Raw genomic sequence first — 11,531 nt, 5'->3', positions numbered from 1 at the left:
GTGATTAATGGCTTTAACAGGCCTTTAACAGCTTGGCAGGTGTGCAGCCGACTCAAGTGCGCGCCCACCGAACGGAAGATCGGAATGATGCACAGTGATGTTGGGACGCATGTCCGACATCACCGCGTGTCATTTTATGCATTGGCATGCGGGGCCCGCCCCCACACACCGAAGAGAAAATCCTGGCCATGGCCATAGAGGTGATTTTTCAGGTGTGTCTTAATGGGTGGGTGAGAGATAGAGAGGAGGAGAAGTTTAGGCAGAATATGCCAGAGTATAGGGCTCAGGCGGCTAAAGCACAACCATCAGTGCTGGAATGAAGAATATCAGGGATGCACAAGAGGCTAGAATTGGAGGAGTGCAGAGATCTCTATTGTAAGGTTGTCATGAAAATATAATAATTTTCATAATCGTATTGCGATTTATTGTAAAGGTCGGTTAATAATGGAGTTTGGATTAGTTTCTCTCTGTGGATGTGTGTGTGGGAGATTTAATAGAATTGGAGGCAGCAGGTCTGAAGCTTTTGAGTTATCAAAAGGAAAGCTAGCTTTGAAATGCTAAATACATAAACATGGCTGAAGTTTTAGAATGTGACATGTGAGGAACATTTGCATTTTTAGATAAAATAGGTTTGGTTTGAATTTCAAAGAGATGGTAAGATGTTACACCTAGCCATAAGAAGCTAAGCCATACAGTGTGTTTATTTTTCCCCAAAGGTTACTAACAATGTGAGTACTATGAAATATTTATATTATGAGAAGAGTAAAGTTGCAAAGACATATTGGAACAATGGAATTTACATTAAAAAGGGAAAAACATGTATAAAGGAGATGAGGTTATGTATAAGGAGAAGGCATTCTAAGATATAAGTGCGAAAAACCTCCAGCCTCTATGCATCAAGTTGTTGTCTACAGGAACCGAAGCTAAGAAAATTCACCGTGAATATCACTGTCCAGGGTATTGTGTGCTTTACCTGGGTCTGTTGGAATTTATTTGTTTTTACTGTTGCCTTAATGGAGGTGTAACTGGGAGTCAGATCAATTAGGGGATTTAGGAGTTATTATAGTAGTAATTTATAGACCTCTGTATGTGCTTAAAATACTTTCTTCTATTAATAAATGTTTAATTTAGTTTTGTTAAAAAACCTCTAAGACCCGGTGGACTTATTACTACCGAATTCAAGGCATGCCTCTCAAAATAAAATACAAATTGCAAAACTGTTGTGGCAGCTGTTTCAAGTTTCCCTCTGGGATTTGAGCAGCTCAGCATTTACCATCCACTATGCCATAACAAGGTTGTATGTTTTCTCATGAAGAGGTCTATAGGCTTGTATAGTTGAACAACTATTTTTTAATAACACATAACTATATACATTGTTACGGACAAGAGGGGGGTTTAATTTAAACAGCTCTGATTTCTTCTCTCACCACCCATCCGTGAACAGAAAGGTGTTTTTGATTTTTGATTTCCTGCTTTATAAGTGGTGGCGTTTTGTCCCAACCCCTCAGTGTTGGAGTGATCCAATCCTCTATTAATAACTCCACAGCAAACTCGAGATAGGGTAAAATCAGAGGGTTAGTTTATTTTCACATACTCAAATGTGGGGAGGGGGTGTCGCTATGTAACCTCTGGTACATTCATCAAATAAAAGAGGAATAAGGGAAAGAAAGAGGTACAGGGCAAAGACGATAGAGACGATAAAGAGTTATTGTTTCACGTGAATCCAGGGTCCAGGATCAAAGTCCAAAGGTGTACTCTTTCAGAGTTGACCGGTTGAAGACTGATGCTGGATAATTAACTTTTCCAGTAAAGACGACTTCCATGATGAGCTGGGCCCATAGGGAGGAAGTAGTCTTGTAGGCGCCGGTACAGAAGTTAAGATGTTCTCGTAGAAACAGTGTAGATGAGGGCCAGGCAATTTAAACCTGGACAGAGCTCTGGTTCTGCTGCCATTTGGTTGATGGAAGATGGCAGACTGCCTCTTCCAGCTCCACAAGGCAATTTTACAGGCTCTAGCACCTTGATGTTGGGGGTGGGGTAGGGGGCTCATATGACATAACTCCCACTTCTTCCCCTTCGTTTGGACAAAGGATGTATATTCCCTGTCTGTATTCTTAAAATGGTTAATGGGTCATCCATTGATAAATTCACAGAGATTTCAGGGTCCTTTGTCCTCACAGATGGATCGTTTCCATTGGCCAGAGCCTGCCCTTAGAAATGTGAATGGTCTTTGTACAGCTCCTTGGGATTTGACCTCAGCAGCCACAAGGGGCATTAGCACCTCTTTACCTCATGGACTTGTTTGGGATCCCCTCTGCACTTCTCATTGTTTTGGACTTGCGTATCTATCCATAGTGTCCTGGCGAAAGCACTGCACAGTAATAGCTGGACACAGCTCGTGCCTGTGAGGTCTTTTGGTGCCCTGGCACTGGCATGGTCTGCCACCATCTTGTGTTTGTCTTTCCTTGCCCTTTTGTTGCTTTACGAGCTGGAATGTTGAGATTGCTCTGCACCATGGTTTAACTTCACCATGCAAAATGGATCGGTTTTGCTGGCGGCCTGCTGATTGACTGAGAATTTGGATGGTTTTTTCCAAAGTCAGATCTTCTTTAGATTAGAGTACACCTGAAAGAGCATCATCAGCCATTCCCACTACTATTTGGTCTCTTGTGATCTCCAACATAGGGTCACCATAGTCACAGCCTTCAGCCAATCTGTATAACTTATTTAGGAAGAGTCTATGGGTTCACTGGGCTTTTGGACTCCCTTGTTAAATTTTGCTTGCTCCAAGATTTTATTGCTTCTTTGGTTAAAGTAGTAGGTGTCAAAAGACTTCATGACCTCTTCAAAATGATCAGAAAATTCGTTTATTCCTTGCCTGGCAATTATGTCGTCGGCCATTGGACCTACTGAATATAATAGACTCTTCTGATGAAGAGTCATATGGACTCAAAATGTTAACTGTATTCCTTTCCACAGATGCTGTCAGACCTGCTGAGTTTTTTCCAGCTATTTTTGTTTTGTTATAGATTTCCAGCATCTGCAGTATTTTGCTTTTATTTTATTATAATAGTATATTCATTTGTTCAGCCTCTGTTTTCTTATTCAACCCTGATGCTATAATATATCTCAAAAATCATCTTCTCCATGATGCCCAGTTTTGCAGCTGTTCTGGCCCTTCCACCTGCCTTAATTAGTCTGGCAGTGTTGATTTACCATCCATGGCTGGTTTCAGCACAGCTTTAATTTTATTTATTTTTAAAATGGCGCTACAGTAATGGTTCTTTTTTCTTCCCATGCTTGTCAGGATTTGGCGGGCTGCCGTCACAATTATGGAGATGTTTTGAACTTCAGCGATTCTGCAGAAATCTTTTTAATGCATCATTTTGGCCAACTGGTTGCTTTCCTGAGTTTGAAGAATTGAATTGAAGCTTATTTTTTGCTCTGACTTCTCTTTAAAATTTCTTTTTTCTTTCATGCACAGCTGCCACATCTTACGCCGCTGACTCTGGTTCCGGGCTGCAGTGTTCTTCAAGCCATGCTTGTTCATATAATTGGTCTGCCAGTGTTGTCTGATTATTGCACCAAATTTAAAAGCTTACTTTAGCCTTTTTTTTGGAGTTTGCTTACCCTTTTGTGATCTGGCTAGGTCCTTTGACTCTGCTTTTGATCGGGTCTAACAGTGGACCTCCACATGCTCTGGTGGAGTCCTTTTACGCTGCACAGTGGATCTTCTGCCCTTCAACCTTCGCATCTGTAATGGACCTTGTAAGCCAATCTCCAGCTTTATATTCGAAGTCTTCAAGTTAGGCACACTTTTCTCATGTCAGACTGCAATTTCTTTACTTTTACATTCAAGTTAGGCATACTTTTCTCATGTCAGACTGCAATTTCTTTACTTTTACATTCTTAGGGATTTTGGGGTCCTTCACCTGCTGCCCCCATGTTGTAAAGTTATCTGTTCTCTCATGAAGAGGACTAGAGGCTTGTGTGGTTGAACAATAACTGTTTATTAATAACGCATGTTAGAATCATATCTCTCAAGTCTGAATTTCTCTTTTACAAAATGGAAGGACATGGCATGATCTGGACATCTGGATGCTAACCTGGGATTTATTTTAAAAGAAAGTCATAAGTTCAACTGTCAGCAAGCAGGCCTCTTCCAAGAGATCACCTGATCTTTATGGTATTTGAGGGAGATCTGGTTGTTTGTTTGAACTGTAAATCACTTTAATTGATGGAGAAAAAACTGAAAAGGAAGGTTGGTAGCTCGCTGGAGTCACATGGGTGTGAGGAAAAAACTTAAGTTGTGAACCTGCTGGTTTTGAAGGGAGTCTTGTTGGGGAACAAGCTGAGGAAGGAAGGCTACCCTAGCTGGCTCCCTCTCTCTACCTTGCCTAAATATTGTGCGTGGCTATCAACCTATAGCCAGAGCACTCTCATCTGAGTGTAACCAGTTTGTAATTTGGACCTGCAAAGCTGAGACCAGCTGTTGAGAGCTTTCAAACATCCACTGGGACCTACCTACAGCTCTCTTCACATGAGAGAACTCCAGGTCGATAGCATTGACTGCAGACTTTATTCTTTATTTTATAACACCCATTCTCCAAAGCCCATCTCTGCAGAGAGACTCTGTCTGTTTGTCCTTTGTTTACCTGCGTGTGTGTGTGTCTGTATGCTGGGGGAATTCTTTAGGAAGAGATAGATAGTTATACCTCCCGATTACAATTGTGTGTTAACCAGTACTTGCAACTTGTTAAAAGAAGTTTTGTTTTAAAATAAATTAATAATTCTGAGTTTTTTGAAAGAAGCCTGGTCAGAGTCTCTTTTCTTCTGGGTACTAGAAGCAGAGGTACACAATTGGCCATTTCAGTGAGAAAATTAATGGTGCAGCCTGCAGAGAAGTGGGGCTTGATAATTCACATACTCCTCCCATCCCGGTCATAACACACATAACCATATACATACGTACAGGATACAGTTCTGACTAAGTGCTATCTTCATGTCAATTTCTACCATACTCATTACTGCACTCTACCACTCCCATGTGACTCTCTACATTCATAATGTGTGCGGTACTGCTTCCCAAGTCCCACATTAACCCTTGCAGTCCCGAATACCTTAATACTACAATCACGAAGGGTTGTAAGGCTGGAATAGGGAGGGGTGAGGCTACAGCTGGGATTGAGAACACCGATGGGAATTTTAAAGTTGTGGCATTTATGAACCAGAAGCCAGTGTATTTCACTAGCTTCTCGTACCATCTCCATATCTGTCCAGAATATACTCAATGAATTATCATCTAAAGATCTCAAAGAAAACAAAAAATTAGTTTTGAGGACTTTTATATCATCACCTAAGCATTCAAAAACAAAATAAAAACACAAAAAGAAAAAAAGAGCAATTTTGGTTTTATTCTACACTCCCCTGCTCAGTACTTTCCCCAAAACTAGCTACTCCAAACCATTATCTGATTGATTTAAGATAGAAGAAAATTTTTTTTAAATTATCTAGACCTGGGTGGGGTTACATGAATCCTATTGTCAGATTAAGAATTGAAACACAAAGCGACCTTCAATAAAAGTTTGTGTTTAATCTATGTCCATAAGGAAGTTTTTAATCGATATTTTTCAAAAAGTTTCTGAATACATTTTGTGATACTCTAGTTTTACGATTCCGTTTTGAAAATTATACTTAAAAGCCTTGTGAAGACAAAGCTTAAAATATATTCTCTCCAGCAGTGCAGTGTTGGATAAGCAGAAACTTGATAATTTTTTGAGTGAGAAGAGCAAATGCTTTTTAATTGAAAACAACAGGAGAAAGTGTAAGTGAAAGAGAGCAGAAAGAATTTCAGATGGAAAAACGAAACGGAGATGTTTACTGATTATCTCCTGAGGGTTCAGATGCAACCAGCACTTCCAAGAGAGATGGTGCTTTTTGTCACCCCACCCCCCCCCAGGAAATGGTCCAGGAGTTGGGTTGAAGGGCGGAACGATTGGGAGGCGCCGCTTGTTCTGGTGGGGACGGAGATTGCGGGCGGCCCGGGCAACAGCAGCAACAACCGGAAGTGAAGGAGTTGGAGCTGAGGTTTGTCATTTGTTAGAACAAATAAGCAGTTTAAACCTTTAAATCATTGAGTTTAATTTCCCAGCTTTTTTTTTGGGGGGGGGGGGGCATCTCTTGTGTTTGTCTTTGAATCCCCCCCCCCCCCACACTCGGTGCCTCCAGGTTACTTGGGTCCCTCAGTGTCAACAATCCCCTTAACAACGACAACATCTTTTATTATCATTTTCTTTTCACTTAAAACCTGTTTTTGTTCCACGACATTTACAATCTCTTGATTTGTAGACTAAGAAGCGAAGGCTGTCGGTGGGATTGGTTTCTTATTCTCGATATAATCTGTGAATATATTTACAGAATTACCTGAAACAAACCTCAATATTTTATGTTTCTGGTCTGGTTCCCCCCCCCCCGCCCTCCCCTGTCATTAACAGTTTGATGTTAAAACCTCTTGCATTGGGTCGTTAGCTTTCCCAAGAAAGAACTGGCATTATATACACCTAAACTAAGATAAGAGACACTGGGATTGTGTGGGGTCGGGGAGGAGAGGGGGGTTGCTGGCTTCCCAGACATTCCCCACTGCCCAACACCCCTCCCTGTCAGATGCACTCAGTTGCCCTCTCCCCAACCCTCTTCCTGCACTCATTCACTCAGCAGCCCCTCTCTCACTCACCCAGGAGCCCCTTTCCCAACCCCCTCCCCACACGGACTCACTCAGAAGTCCCTCTCCTCCAACCCCTCCCTTCACTCAGCCCCTCTCCCTACTTCCACACCCAATCCCCATGTTCACTCACTCAGCAGCTCTTCTTTCCACCTCCACCCCACACTCATTCAACAGACCCTCTACCCAACCCCATACTCACTCAACAGCCCCCCTCTCTACCCCTATCCCTGCACTCATCCACTCAGTCAATAGCCCCTCTTCCCAACACCCTCTTCACACTCACTCACAATAGCCCCATACCCCTGGGCTGCTGAACCCAGTCAGACCCCCACTGGAGACTCGAGCTCCACTGCTCTCACCTCAGCCACGCCCCCCCCCCCCCAATCCACCCACTCACCTACTGAACCCTGCGCGTTTGGCAACAAGCAGGAAGGGTGCAGAGAGTGCCAGCTGGCCGGTCCTCCTACAGAACTCCAAGTGGTCTGCATGCTTGCAGCAGCGAATGCACTTGTGAAGAGATGACAGATTGTCGGGTAGCAGCGAGAGGAGACTCCCAGTAGCTGCCCGGAGAAATATTGGACAAATGGCATCGTGGGAAGCCAATGTACTGGACATGGGACAAATCGGAAAATAATGGGATGATCCAGTAAAATGCACAATGGTTGGTCACCCTGTGTATACTATCTTTCATTTTATTCCTTTGGGACACAGGGAAAGGAGGAGGACACTTACCCTCTAGGGTTGCTAACTATAACCAAATGTATTTCTGGTGGTTTCATCACGCTCCAGCTATTAGTCAGCCAGCACATCCATCCTTGTGACGTACGGCCTTCCTACGCCAATTGGAAAGCAAAAAGACTCATTACCCAATTGGATGATGCTTGACTGTCAGACACACAGCCGCTTTTCCTCCCATTTTCAATAGTTTTATATCTGGGAAAGAGAGATGCTCAAATAATGGTGGGCGGGAGCAGAAAATTCGCATTGAGGCCAAAAGTCGGCTTTGCTGGCAGGAAAACAAATTGGAATTTTCACCTCGGCATGGCCTAATGGGTCGACTCTCCCGCTTATCCATGTCGGGAACCACATTTGCATGCAGCAAGTCATCAGAATCATGTTCTCCTTCCTAATTATGTGCCATGCCAGTGAGAAATTAGACTATTCACGATGGCATGCAGTTGGCTACCCTCACTTCACTGTGACTTTGAGGTGAGTGCAACATTCAAAGCCGACTGCTCTGAATCGTCATTGATGCCAATGCAGCTGTGTAAGGCAAGACTGGGGGGTGGGGTCGCAGGCAGAGCTGTACTTTAAAAAAATTTTTTAAATCTTAAATTCATTCATGCATCGCTGGTTAGGCCAGCATTTAGTTCCCATCCCTAATTACCCTTGAGAAGGTGGTGGTGAGCTGCCTTCCTGAACCGCTGCAGTCCATGTGGTGTAGGTACACCCACAGTGCAGTTAGGGAGGGGGCTCCAGGATTTTGACCAGGCGACAGTGAAGGAACGGCGATAGATTTCCAAGTCAGGATGGTGAGAGGCTTGGAGGGGAACTTCCAGGCGGTGCTGTTCCCATGTGTCTATGCTCTTGTCCTTCTAGATGGTAGAGGTCATGGGTTTGGAGGGGTGCTGTCTAAGGAGCCTTGGTGAGTTTCAGCATTGCATCTTATAGATGGTTTTGAAGGAGAACCATACGGACTCGAAACATTAACTCTATTTCTCTCTTCACAGATGCTGTCAGACCTGCTGAGTTTTTCCAACACTTTTTGTTTTTGTTGTAGATGGTACACACTGCTGTCACTGCATGTCAATAATGGAGGGAGTGAATGTTTGTGGGTGTGGTGCAAATCAAGTGGGTTGCTTTGTTCTGAATGATGTTGAGTTTCTTGAGTGTTGTTGGATCTGCACTCATCCAGGCAAGTGGAGAGCATTCCATCACACCCCTGACTTGTGTTTTGTAGATAGTGGATAAGCTTTGGGGAGTCAGGAGGTGAGTTATTTGCTGCAAGGTTCTTAGCTTCTGAGCTGCTCTTGTAGCCACAGTATTTATATGGCTAGTCTAGTTCAGCTTCTGGTCAATGTTAACCCCCAGGATGTTGATGGTGGGGGATTCAGCGATGATAATGCAATTGAATGTAAAGGACGATGGTTAGATTCTCTCTTGCTTGACATGGTCATTGCCTGGACTTGTGTAGCGCAAATGCTACTTGCCGCTTGTCAGTCCTAGCCTGGATATTGTCCAGGTCTTGCTGCATTTGGACAAGGACTGCTTCTTTATCTGAGGAGTCGCAAAATATGCTGAACATTGTGCAATCATCAGTGAACATCCCCACTTCTGACCTTATGATGGAAGGAAGGTCATTGATGAAGCAGCTGAAGGTGGTTGGGTCTAGGACACTACGCTGAGGAACTCCTGCATTGATGTCTTGGAAGTGAGATGAATAACCTCCAATAACCATGACCATCCTCTATTGTGCTAGATATGACTCCAACCAGTGGTGAGTTTTCCCCCTGATTCCCATTGACTCCAGTTTTGTTATGGTCCTTGATGCCATACTTGGTCAAATGCTATCTTGGTGTCAAGGGCAGTCACCCTTACCTCACCTCGGGAGTTCAGCTCTTTTGTCCACTGTTTGAACCAAGGCTGTAATGAGGTCAGCAGCTGAGTGACCCTGGCAGAGCCCAAACTGAGTGTCAGTGAGCAGGTTATTGCTAAGCAAGTGCTGTTTGATAGCACTGTTGATAACCCCTTCCATCACTTTACGGATGATCGAGAGTAGACGGATGGGGGGGGTAATTGGCCGGGTTGGATTTGTCCTGCTTTTTGTGTACAGGACATACCTGGTCAATTTTCCACATTGCCGGGTAGATGCCAATGTTGTAAAATACTGGAACAGCTTGGCATGGGGTGCGGCAGGCTCTGGAGCACAAGTCTTCAGTACTATTGCTGGAATATTGTCAGGGCCCATAGCCTTTGCAGTATCCAGTGCCTTCAGTCATTTCTTGACATCACGTTGAGTGAATCAAATTGGCAGAAGGCTGACACCTGTGATGTTGGGGGCCTATGGGGGACGTGGAACTGGATCATCCACTTGGCACTCCTGGCTGAAGATTGTTGCAAATACTTCAGCCCTATTCTTTGCACTAACCTACTGGGTTCCCCCATCATTGAGGATGGGGATATTTGTGGAGCTGCCTTGTCCAGTGAGTTGTTTAATTGTCCACCACCATTCACGACTGGATGTGGCAGGACTTCAGAGCTTAGATCTGATCTGTTAGTTGTGGGATTGCTTAGCTCTGTCTATCACTTGCTGTTTATTGTTATGACACAGCAGTTGGTAAATGCTGAGTTATTTAAAATCCCAGAGGAAACTTTAAACAACTGTCATAACCTATATTTTCAATTGGCATGTTTGAGACACAGCTCTGAATTCAGGAATAAAAACCACCAAGCCTCAAGAGACTTTTTATATATATTAAATTAAACATTTATTAATTTAACAAGGAGTTAAACACATACACATGTCTACAAATTACGACCATAATAACTTTTAAACAAATCCCCAAATTAATCACTCCCAGGTAAATCTTCACCAAGGCAACAATAACCCAAAGACTTTAAACAGACACAAGGCAAAGCACATTTGATCTGACAAATTCAAAATGAGGTTCCTTTCAATTTGTTTCCTTTGCAGACCCAGCTGTAGGGCTTACAGGCCGCTTAGATCTTACATGCCTCTGACCTGCACACACGAACTATATCTAGCTTTCCCTTTGAATGTAAATTCTCATTGAAGTCTTTGAACTTCATCTCTTCTAATAATAAAACCCCTTTCATAGCACCAATTCTGTTAGTAATATAAACACGTTGCTTGGTGTCTTCTCGCTAGGTGCAATATTTTACCCCCTTTTGAATGGTTTATTCAACAAATGCAAATGTACTCTTTACCTTCTAGCCTTCTGTTTATCTAGTTAACATCTCAAACTACTATACATCAAAGCACCCAGACTAGCTGGCTTTAATCTAACTAAGTCACACGCAGCCCCACAGACACAGACCCTACTACAAGTCCAATTCAAAAAAATTTCTAATAGCATTATATACATTAGTATCTTCATGACACTTATGCTGATGTCATGCAAGTAGTTCTGCGTTACAGCTTCACTAGGTTGAACTTCATTTTTAGGTATGGTAGGAGCAGCACCAGGCATATCTCCTGCACTCTTCATTAAACCAGGGCTGATTCCCAGCCTCGGTGGTAATGGTAGAGTTGGGGATATGCCGGGCCATGAGGTTACAGATTGCGTTTGAGTACAATTTAGCGGCTGCTGATGGCCCACAATGCCTCATGGTTGCCCGGTTTTCAGTTGTTAGATCTGTTTGGAATCTATCCCATTTGACACACTGGTAGTGCCACACAACACGATAGAGGGTGTCCACATTGTGAAGAAGGGACTTCATCTCTAGAAGAACTGTGCAGTGGTCACTCCTACTGATACTGTCATGGACAGATGCATCTGTAACAGGCAGGTTGGTGAGGATGAGGTCAAGTATGTTTTTCCCTCTTGTTGGTTCCCTCACCACCTGCCGCAGACCCAGTCTAGCAGCTATGTCCTTTAGGACTCGGCCAGCTTGGTCTGTAGTGGTGCTACTGAGCCACTCTTGATAATGGACATTGAAGTCCCTCACCCAGAGTACATGCTGCGCCCTCGCCACCCTCAGTGCTTCCTTCAAGTGGTGTTCAACACGGAGGAGCACTCCATATTGGTTGAATTCAAGTTCCATCACCTGCCAAGGTGGGATTCAA

The 11,531-nt window shown here is 43.5% G+C and overlaps 2 protein-coding genes across 4 annotated transcripts in view; one reads left to right on the top strand and one right to left on the bottom strand.

The window, feature by feature from the left end:
• Positions 1-11,531, bottom strand: part of LOC144686882 (tubulin alpha-1D chain) — a 917,839-nt gene that overhangs the window by 668,801 nt on the left and 237,507 nt on the right. The window lies entirely within an intron of this gene.
• nhej1 (nonhomologous end-joining factor 1) overlaps positions 6,039-11,531 on the top strand; it is a 249,883-nt gene continuing 244,390 nt past the window's right edge. The window contains exon 1 of one of the 3 annotated variants that reach the window (XM_078552707.1): positions 6,039-6,087. The gene's annotated coding sequence lies outside the window, so the exon portion shown is untranslated. The remainder of the gene's footprint in view (positions 6,088-11,531) is intronic. The other 2 variants (XM_078552708.1, XM_078552709.1) reach the window with 2 other exon arrangements.

This window comes from Cetorhinus maximus, chromosome 11 (assembly GCF_964194155.1).
Source record: "Cetorhinus maximus chromosome 11, sCetMax3.hap1.1, whole genome shotgun sequence".
Classification (NCBI taxonomy): domain Eukaryota; kingdom Metazoa; phylum Chordata; class Chondrichthyes; order Lamniformes; family Cetorhinidae; genus Cetorhinus; species Cetorhinus maximus.
Note: the sequence above shows the minus strand (reverse complement) of the source record. Positions and strands in the feature narration are given on the sequence as shown.